The sequence below is a fragment of the Garra rufa genome, chromosome 20 (assembly GCF_049309525.1).
Source record: "Garra rufa chromosome 20, GarRuf1.0, whole genome shotgun sequence".
Lineage (NCBI taxonomy): Eukaryota > Metazoa > Chordata > Actinopteri > Cypriniformes > Cyprinidae > Garra > Garra rufa.
In genome coordinates, this window is record NC_133380.1 from 32,252,619 (window position 1) to 32,264,804 (window position 12,186).

The window sequence follows — 12,186 nt, forward strand, 5'->3', positions numbered from 1 at the left end:
ATTGTGGATAAAAACACCTCTACTGTACTCAGAACACTCAGTGGAAGCCAATTATGTGAGTTTCATGTCATAATACTGTAGAATTTGCATAAAAATGAATGTCCACGGAAGCACTATGAAGGGCCCGCTGAATAAATTGGAAATGGACATTTCGTCATTTACATTAAAATACCAATATTGTTGATAAAAAACACCTCTACTGTACTCAGCATACTCATTGGAATCCATTTATGTGAGTTTCATATTATAATACTGTACAATTTTGCTTACAAATCAACAACATTGTGAATTTCATGTTGAGTTTTCGAGTATTTCACCACATATGGTGCATGTCCACCCTCAACTTATTTGACGGGGCTGAATAAATTGGAAATGGACATTTTGTCATGTAAATTTACATCCCACTATTGTGGATAAAAACACCTCTACTGTACTCAGAACACTCAGTGGAAGCCAATTATGTGAGTTTCATGTCATAATACTGTAGAATTTGCATAAAAATGAATGTCCACGGAAGCACTATGAAGGGCCCGCTGAATAAATTGGAAATGGACATTTCGTCATTTACATTAAAATCCCAATATTGTTGATAAAAAACACCTCTACTGTACTCAGCATACTCATTGGAATCCATTTATGTGAGTTTCAGATCATAATACTGTACAATTTTGCTTACAAATCAACAACATTGTGAATTTCACGTTGAGATTTCGAGTATTTCACCACATATGGTGCATGTCCACCCTCAACTTATTTGACGGGGCTGAATAAATTGCAAATGGACATTTTGTCATGCAAATATACATCCCACTATTGTGGATAAAAACACCTCTACTGTACTCAGAACACTCAGTGGAAGCCAATTATGTGAGTTTCATGTCATAATACTGTAGAATTTGCATAAAAATGAATGTCCACGGAAGAACTATGAAGGGCCCGCTGAATAAATTGGAAATGGACGTTTCTTTATTTTAAAAAGTCCCAAAATCAGACCGGACTTGATCGATAGCCCTCGCCGGGCCCTCTACGACAACGCAGGCCACGAGTCCCTTCTTCCCCGGGGCCCGGAGATAGGACCCCCAAACCCCACACTTTGACCGGCTATAACTCGGCCGAATAGACTCCGATCCGCCCCAAACTCGGGGTCCCGTTAGACCCGAGGGAGCCCTAACCGACGACACCTGCCCCGAGTCGCTGCTCCACCGGGGGCCCGAGATATGGACCCCCATAGTTTCGGGGGCCAAATCGAACGAAGACGCCTGGAGGCTCCCAACTGGGCTCGATCGATAGCCCTCAACGGGCCCTCTCCGTCGACGTAGGCCACGAGTCCCTACTCCCCCGGGGGCCCGGAGATAGAGCCCCCCAATGCCCCAAACTATAAAACTTTGACCGGCTACCACTCGGCCGAATCGAGGCCGAACCGCACCAAACTCGGGGCCCCGTTAGACCTGAGCGAGACCTAACCGACGACACCAGCCACGAGTCGCTGCTCCACCGGGGGCCCGAGATACGGACTTCCAAACTTTATGTCCACCGGCAACTTATTTGACGGGCCCTTCATAGTGCTCCCGTGGACACTTCTATAAAGTGTATTTTTTTAATAAGTATGTGCAATATTTTTGATGAAAACACATCTACTGTACTTAGCACACTCAGTGGAAGCCAATTCTCTCAGTTTCATTTCATAATACTGTAGAATTTGCATAAAAATGAATGTCCACGGGGGCATTATGAAAGGCCCGCTAAATAAATTGGAAATGGACATTTCGTCATTTACATTAAAATCACAATATTGTTGATAAAAAGCACCTCTACTGTACTCAGCATACTCATTGGAATCCATTTATGTGAGTTTCATATCATAATACTGTACAATTTTGCTTACAAATCAACAACATTGTGAATTTCACGTTGAGTTTTCGAGTATTTCACCACATATGGTGCATGTCCACCCTCAACTTATTTGAAGGGGCTGAATAAATTGGAAATGGACATTTTGTCATTTACATTAAAATCCCAATATTTTTGATAAAAACACCTTTACTGTACTTGGCATACCCCTTGGAATCCATTTATGTGAGTTTTAAAAATGAATGTCCACGGAAGCACTATGAAGGGCCCGCTGAATAAATTGGAAATGGACGTTTCTTTATTTTAAAAAGTCCCAAAATCAGACCGGACTCGATTGATAGCCCTCGCCGGGCCCTCTCCGACAACGCAGGCCACGAGTCCCTTCTTCCCCGGGGCCCGGAGATAGGACCCCCCAAACCCCACAATTTGACCGGCTGTCACTCGGCCGAATTGCCGCCGAACCGTACCAAACTTGGGTCGATCCTAGACCTCCATGGCCCCTATCCGACGACACCCACCCCGAGGCCCTACCCCTTCGGGGGTCGGAGATAGGGCCCCCCCAATCCCCACACTTTGACCGGCTACCACTCGGCCGAATAGGCGCCGATCCACCCCAAACTCGGTGTCCGGTTAGACCCGAGGGAGCCCTAACCGACGACACCCGCCCCGAGTCGCTGCTGCACCGGGGGCCCGAGATATGGACCCCCGTAGTTTCGGGGGCCAAATCGAAAGAAGAGGCCTGGAGGCTCCCAACCGGGCTCGATCGATAGCCCTCAACGGGCCCTCTCCGACGACGTAGGCCACGAGTCCCTACTCCCCCGGGGCCCGGAGATAGAGCCCCCCAATGCCCCAAACTATAAAACTTTGACCGGCTACCACTCGGCCGAATCGAGGCCGAACCGCCCCTAACTCGGGGCCCCGTTAGACCCGAGGGAGACCTAACCGACGACACCGGCCACGAGTCGCTGCTCCACCGGGGGCCCGAGATATGGACCCCCGTAGTTTCGGGGGCCAAATCAAAAGAAGAGGCCAAGAGGCTCCCAACTGGGCTCGATCGATAGCCCTCAACGGGCCCTCTCCGACGACGCAGGCCACGAGTCCCTACTCCCCCGGGGCCCGGAGATAGAGCCCCCCAATGCCCCAAACTATAAAACTTTGACCGGCTACCACTCGGCCGAATCGAGGCCGAACCGCCCCTAACTCGGGGCCCCATTAGACCCGAGGGAGACCTAACCGACGACACTGGCCACGGGTCGCTGCTCCACCGGGGGCCCGAGATATGGACCCCCGTAGTTTCGGGGGCCAAATCGAAAGAAGAGGCCAAGAGGCTCCCAACCAGGCTCGATCGATAGCCCTCAACGGGCCCTCTCCGACGACGCAGGCCACGAGTCCCTACTCCCCCGGGGCCCGGAGATAGAGCCCCCCAATGCCCCAAACTATAAAACTTTGACCGGCTACCACTCGGCCGAATAGGCGCCGATCCACCCCAAACTCGGGGTCCGGTTAGACCCGAGGCAGCCCTAACCGACGACACCCGCCCCGAGTCGCTGCTCCACCGGGGACCCGAGATATGGACCCACAAACTTTATGTCCACCCGCAACTTATTTGACGGGCCCTTCATAGTGCTCCCGTGGACACTTCTTTAAAGTGTATTTTTTTAATAAGTATGTGCAATATTTTTATGAAAACACCTCTACTGTACTTAGCACACTCAGTGGAAGCCAATTCTCTCAGTTTCATTTCATAATACTGTAGAATTTGCATAAAAATGAATGTCCACGGGGGCATTATAAAAGGCCCGCTAAATAAATTGGAAATGGACATTTCGTCATTTACATTAAAATCCCAATATTGTTGATAAAAAACACCTCTACTGTACTCAGCATACTCATTGGAATCCATTTATGTGAGTTTCATATCATAATACTGTACAATTTTGCTTACAAATCAACAACATTGTGAATTTCACGTTGAGTTTTCGAGTATTTCACCACATATGGTGCATGTCCACCCTCAACTTATTTGAAGGGGATAAAAAAATTGGAAATGGACATTTTGTCATTTACATTAAAATCCCAATATTTTTGATAAAAACACCTTTACTGTACTTGGCATACCCCTTGGAATCCATTTATGTGAGTTTCATGTCATAATACTGTACAATTTTGCTTACAAATCAACAACATTGAGAATTTCACGTTGAGATTTCGAGTATTTCACCACATATGGTGCATGTCCACCCTCAACTTATTTGACGGGGCTGAATAAATTGGAAATGGACATTTTGTCAAGTAACTATACATCACAATATTGTGGATAAAAACACCTCTACTGTACTCTGCACACTCAGTGGAAGCCAATTATGTGAGTTTCATGTCATAATACTGTAGAATTTGCATAAAAATTAATGTCCACGGGAGCACTATGAACGGCCCGCTGAATAAATTGGAAATGGACATTTCTTTATTTTAAAAAGCCCCCAAAATTAGACCAGACTCGATCCATAGCCCTCAACGGGCCCTCTCCGACGACGTAGGCCACGAGTCCCTACTCCCCCGGGGCCCGGAGATAAAGCCCCCCAAAACCCTAAACTCCAAAACTTTGACCGGCTGTCACTCGGCCGAATCGAGGCCGAACTGCACCAAACTCAGGGCCCCGTTAGACCCGTGGGAGAACTAACCGACGACACCGACCACGAGCCGCTGCTCCTCCGTGGGCCGGAGATACGGACCCCCAAACTTTTTGTCCACGCGCAACTTATTTGACGGGCCCTCCATACTGCTCCCGTGGACACTTCAATAAAGTGTATTTTTTTAATAACTACATGCAATATTGTTGATGAAAACACCTCTACTGTACTCAGCACACTCAGAGGAAGCCAATTATGTGAGTTCCATGTCATAAAACTGTAGAATTTGCATAAAAATGAATGTCCACGGGAGCATTATGAAAGGCCCGCTAAATAAATTGGAAATGGACATTTCGTCATTTACATTAAAATCCCAATATTGTTGATAAAAACACATCTACTGTACTTGGCATACCCCTTGGAATCCATTTATGTGAGTTTCATGTCATAATACTGCACAATTTTGCTTAAAAATCAACAAAATTGAGAATTTCACGTTGAGTTTTCGAGTATTTCACCACATATGGTGCATGTCCACACTCAACTTATTCGACGGGGCTGAATAAATTGGAAATGGACATTTTGTCAAGTAACTGTACATCACAATATTGTGGATAAAAACACCTCTACTGTACTCAGCACACTCAGTGGAAGCCAATTATGTGAGTTTCATGTCATAATACTGTAGAATTTGCATAAAAATGAATGTCCACGGAAGCACTATGAAGGGCCCGCTGAATAAATTGGAAATGGACGTTTCTTTATTTTAAAAAGTCCCAAAATTAGACCGGACTCAGTCCCAAAATTAGACCGGACTCGATCGATAGCCCTCGCTGGGCCCTCTCCGACGACGCAGGCCATGAGTCCCTACTCCCCCGGGGCCTGGAGATAGGGCCCCCCCAAACCCCACAATTTGACCGGCTGTCACTCGGCCAAATCATCGCCCGAAAAAATGACTAAGTCGATGAACGATTCCGGTGCCTGACTTCCACCCTCCTAGAGGCGGCCGGCCGATCCGCCCGAGGCTCGCCATTCCCGGCCTGACGGGGTGCCGCCCCGGTCCCCGGAGGAACGTCGGATGGGCGGTTCGGTTCTGAACCCGTCTTTTTGGGACGCTTTTTTCAAACGGCTATAACTCGCGAACGCCGGGGCCGATCCTCACCAAACTCGGGTCGATCGTAGAGCTCCGCGGCCCCTATCCGATGACACCCACGCCGAGACCCTAGCCCTCCGGGGGCCGGAGATAGGGACCCCCAAGGCCCCACGCTTTGACCGGCTATAACTCGGCCGAATAGACGCCGAACCGCACCAAACTCGGGTCGATCCTAGACCTCCGCGGCCCCTATCCGACGACACCCACCCCGAGACCCTAGCCCTCCGGGGGCCGGAGATAGGGACCCCCCAAGCCCCACGCTTTGACCGGCTATAACTCGGCCGGATAGACGCCGAACCGCACCAAACTCGGGTCGATCCTAGAGCTCCGCGGCTCCTATCCGACGACACCTACCCCGAGACCCTAGCCCTCCGGGGGCCGGAGATAGGGACCCCCCATGCCCCACGCTTTGACCGGCTATAACTCGGCCGGATAGACGCCGATCCGCACCAAAATCGGGGTCCGGTTAGACCCGTGGGAGCCCTACCCGACGACACCGGCCACGAGTCGCTGCTCCACCGGGGGCCCGAGATAGGGACCCCCTTAATTTCGGGGGCCAAATCGAAAGAAGAGGCCTAGAGGCTCCCAACCGGGCTCGATCGTTAGCCCTCGCCGTGCCCTCTCCGACGACGCAGGCCACGAGTCCCTACTCCACGGGGGGCCGGAGATAGAGCCCCCCAAAGCCCCAAAGTCCAAAACTTTGACCGGCCACCACTCGGCCAAATCGACGCCGAACCGCACCAGACTCGGGGCCCCGTTAGACCCGCGGGAGACCTAACCGACGACACCGGCCACGAGCCGCTGCTCCTCCGGGGACCGGAGATACGGACCCCCAAACTTTATGTCCACCGGCAACTTATTTGACCGGCCCTTCATACTGCTCCCGTGGACAATTCAATAAAGTGTGTTTTTTAATAACTACGTGCAATATTGTTGATGAAAACACCTCTACTGTACTCAGCACACTCAGTGGAAGCCAATTCTGTCGGTTTCATCTCATAATACTGTAGAATTTGCATAAAAATGAATGTCCACGGGAGCATTATGAAAGGCCCGCTAAATAAATTGGAAATGGACATTTTGTCATGTACATAAACATCACCAATATTGTTGATAAAAACACATCTACTGTACTCAGCATACTCAGTGGAATTTATGTAAGTTTTATCTCGTAATGCTGTAGAATTTGCATACAAATGAACAAAATTGGGGATTTCACGTTGAGTTTTCGAGTATTTCATCACATATGGTGCATGTCCACCCATAACTAATTTGACGGGGCTGAATAAATTGGAAATGGACATTTTGTCATATCCTCCTGAGACCCCGCCCATTGACTTATGTCCTCTGTAGTGGACCTTGTGTTTTCATTAATTTTCTTTGAATTTTTTGAGCTACTCTGTCAAGTCCTGTTGTACTGTGCAGAGGACATCCTGGGCTTTCTAGTGATATGTCACTTGATTGGCTGGCATGCTAGGAACCACTTTTACACTGAATCAAAAATGGCCGACATTCAAATGAGCACATTTTATGGGAAGGACAGAGATATGTAAAATTGAGCTTTTTTACATGTTTTTTACTATTATTATCACATATATATTTGTTTATTAAAGTGTCAGTAACAATACATTTAGCTTTCAAAGCTGTTAAATTGTTTATGTTTCAAAATATCATCCTTTTTTAAATGTCAACTATAGTGGACATCAGGACCATCTTAATGTAATTAATGACTGCATGTTGTAGGAGGCAGAACTGAAGCAGAGAGGATTTTTATAAGATAGTTGAGGGAGACTCTGACTTACAGCTGTCAGATGAGGATAAATTTGAATGTAACATACAAGAAGATGTTGAAGAAGAGGAAGAAATTGCAGGAGACTCAGATGAGCAGACTGAGACAGACACAGAGACAGAAAGGGAAGAACAGGAAAGATACCGCACTCTGTGGTTCTGCAGAAGGACAATGCACACCAGTAAATTCACTTCTGAATGGTTGAAGAAAAACAAAATGAAGACTTTGGAGTGGCCTAGTCAAAGTCCTGACCTGAATCCTATTGAGATGCCCACAGCATGACCTTAAAAAGGCGGTCCATGCTCGAAAACCCTCCAATGTGGCTGAATTACAACAATTCTGCCAAGATGAGTGGGCCAAAATTCCTGCACAGCGCCGTAACAGACTCATTGCAAGTTATGGAAAATGCTTGATTTCAGTTGTTTTGTTTTTGTTACATAAATGTTGGATTAATATCCCTTTACAGCCATATTCTGTACAGTTTTGTTGTCTGAGTTTGGCTGTCGTTTCGAACTAAAATGGTCCTGTGGTCCACTACAGTGGACATGCTGTAAAATTAAAAATAAAAACAAAACGTAAAAACTCTAAATTGTAGAATTTTTTTTTAACCCAAAGGATGTAGGAAATCACAAAAAAACAACAAAAAAGAGGCACTTTTTTTCTTTGGGTCTCAGGAGGATATACATAAACATCACCAATATTGTTAATAAAAACACCTCTACTCTACTCAGCACACTCAGTGGAATCCATTTATGTAAGTTTTATCTCATAATACTGTAGAATTTGCATACAAATGAACAAAATTGTGGATTTCAAATTGTGGATTTTCGGTAATTTCACCACATATGGTGCATGTCCATTTCCAATTCATTTGACGGGGCTGAATAAATTGGAAATGGACATTTTGTCATGTCAATATACATCCCAATATTGTGGATAAAAACACCTCTACTGTACTCAGCACACTCAGTGGAATCCATTTATGTCAGTTTCATGTCTTAATACTGTACAATTTGCATAAAAATGAATGTCCACGGGAGCATTATGAAGGGCCCGCTGAATAAATTGGAAATGGACATTTCGTCAGGTACATAAACATCACCAATATTGTTGATAAAAACACATCTACTGTACTCAGTACACTCATTGGAATCCGTTTATGTGAGTTTCATGTCATAATACTGTAGAATTTGCATACAAATGAACAAAATAGTGGATTTCACGTTGAGTTTTCGAGTATTTCACCACATATGGTGCATGTCCACCCACAACTTATTTGACGGGGCTGAATAAATTGGAAATGGACATTTTGTCATGGACATAAACATCACCAATATTGTTTACTAAAAACACATCTACTGTACTCAGCACACTCAGTGGAATCCATTAATGAAAGTTTTATCTCATAATACTGTAGAATTTGCATACAAATGAACAAAATTGTGGATTTCAAATTGTGGATTTTCGGTAATTTCACCACATATGGTGCATGTCCATTTCCAATTTATTTGACGGGGCTGAATAAATTGGAAATGGACATTTCGTCAGGTACATAAACATCACCAATATTGTTGATAAAAACACATCTACTGTACTCAGTACACTCATTGGAATCCGTTTATGTGAGTTTCATGTCATAATACTGTAGAATTTGCATAGAAATGAATGTTCACGGGAGCATTATGGAGGGCCCGCTGAATAAATTGGAAATGGACGTTTCGTCATGTGAAAAGTCCCAAAATTTGACCGGCCATAACTCACGCAAAACGGGGGCAATCTTAAAGACATTTGGGTCAAAGTTGAACCGCCCCTAGGCCTACCGAACGCCACTTGTCCCGAGTCGATAGGCCCCCGGGGGCCGGAGATACGGCCCCCCAGAGTTAAGGGGGTCAAACGGAAGGACATGTCCCAGAGACTTGAAACTCGGCTCGTTTGTAGCCCTCGAGGGGCCATGTTTGAGGCCACCACTCCCGAGTCGATAGGCCCCCGGGGGCCTGAGATACGGATCCCCAAAGACAAAAAGTACCAAAATTTGACCGGCTGTAACACACCCAAAACGAGGCAAACTCCACCAAACTCAGGGTATTATTAGATCACGTGGACCTCTTTCCGATGCCACCTGCCCCAAGTCCCTACCCCCCCGGGGGCCGGAGATACGGACCCCCAAATTTTATGTCCACGCTCAACTTATTTGACGGGCCTGACATACTGCTTCCGTGGACACTTCAATAAAGTGTATTTTTTAATAAGTATGTGCAATAATGTTGATGATAACACCTCTACTGTACTCAGCACACTCAGTGGAATCCATTTATGTAAGTTTTATCTCAAAATACTGTAGAATTTGCATAAAAATGAATGTCCACGGGAGCATTATGAAGGGCCCGCTGAATAAATTGGAAATGGACATTTCGTCATGTCAATAACCATCCCAATATTGTTGATAAATACTCCTCTACTGTACTCAGCACACTCAGTGGAATCCATTTATGTAAGTTTTATCTCATAATACTGTAGAATTTGCATAAAAATGAATGTCCACGGGAGCATTATGAAGGGCCCGCTGAATAAATTGGAAATGGACATTTTGTCATGTCAATTAACATCCCAATATTGTTGAAAAAAAAAAAAACACCTCTACTGTACTCAGCACACTCAGTGGAATCCAATGATGAAAGTTTCATGTCATAAAACTGTACAATTTGCATACAAATGAACAAAATTGTGGATTTCACGTTGAGTTTTCGAGTATTTCACCACATATGGTGCATGTCCACCCACAACTTATTTGACGGGGCTGAATAAATTGGAAATGGACATTTTGTCATGTACATAAACATCACCAATATTGTTGATAAAAACACATCTACTGTACTCAGTACACTCATTGGAATCCATTTATGTGAGTTTCATGTCATAATACTGTATAATTTGCATACAAATTAAGAAAATTGGGGATTTCACGTTGAGTTTTCGAGTATTTCACCACATATGGTGCATGTCCACCCACAACTTATGTGACGGGGCTGAATAAATTGGAAATGGACATTTTGTCATGTACATAAACATCACCAATATTGTTGATAAAAACACATCTACTGTACTCAGTACACTCATTGGAATCCGTTTATGTGAGTTTCATGTCATAATACTGTATAATTTGCATACAAATGAACAAAATTGTGGATTTCAAATTGTGGATTTTCGGTAATTTCACCACATATGGTGCATGTCCATTTCCAATTTATTTGACGTGGGCTGAATAAATTGGAAATGGACATTTTGTCATGTACATAAACATCACCAATATTGTTGATAAAAACACATCTACTGTACTCAGCACACTCATTGGAATCCGTTTATGTGAGTTTCATGTCATGATACTGTATAATTTGCATACAAATGAAGAAAATTGGGGATTTCACGTTGAGTTTTCGAGTATTTCACCACATATGGTGCATGTCCACCCACAACTTATTTGACGGGGCTGAATAAATTGGAAATGGACATTTTGTCATGTACATAAACATCACCAATATTGTTGATAAAAACACATCTACTGTACTCAGTACACTCATTGGAATCCATTTATGTGAGTTTAATGTCATAATACTGTAGAATTTGCATAGAAATGAATGTCCACGGGAGCATTATGGAGGGCCCGCTGAATAAATTGGAAATGGACATTTCGTCAGGTACATAAACATCACCAATATTGTTGATAAAAACACATCTACTGTACTCAGTACACTCATTGGAATCCGTTTATGTGAGTTTCATGTCATAATACTGTAGAATTTGCATACAAATGAACAAAATTGGGGATTTCACGTTGAGTTTTCGAGTATTTCACCACATATGGTGCATGTCCATTTCCAATTTATTTGACGGGCCTGAATAAATTGGAAATGGACATTTCGTCATGTACATAAACATCACCAATATTGTTGATAAAAACACATCTACTGTACTCAGCACACTCAGTGGAATCCATTTATGTAAGTTTTATCTCAAAATACTGTAGAATTTGCATAGAAATTAATGTCCACGGGAGCATTATAGAGGGCCCGCTGAATAAATTGGAAATGGACGTTTCCTTATGTGAAAAGTCCCAAATTTTGACCGCCCATAACTCACCCAATACGGGGGCAATCTTAAAGAAATTTGGGTCAAAGTTGAACCGTCCCTAGGCCTACCGAACGCCACTTGTCCGGAGTCGATTGGCCCCCGGGGGCCGGAGATACGGCCCCCCAGAGTTAAGGGGGTCAAACGGAAGGACATGTCCCAGAGACTTGAAACTCGGCTCGTTTGTAGCCCTCGAGGGGCCATGTTTGAAGCCACCTCTCCCGAGTCGATAGGCCCCCGGGGGCCTGAGATACGGATCCCCAAAGACAAAAAGTACCAAAATTTGACCGGCTGTAACTCACCCAAAACGGTGGCAAACTCCACCAATCTCAGGGTATTATTAGACCACGTGGACCTCTTTCCGATGCCACCTGCCCCAAGTCCCTACCCCCCCGGGGGCCGGAGATACGGACACCCAATTTTTTTGTCCACGCTGAACTTATTTGACGGGCCTGACATACTGCTTCCGTGGACACTTCAATAAAGTGTATTTTTTAATAAGTATGTGCAATTTTGTTGATGAAAACACCTCTACTGTACTCAGCACACTCAGTGGAATCCATTTATGTAAGTTTTGTCTCAAAATACTGTAGAATTTGCATAAAAATGAATGTCCACGGGAGCATTATGAAGGGCCC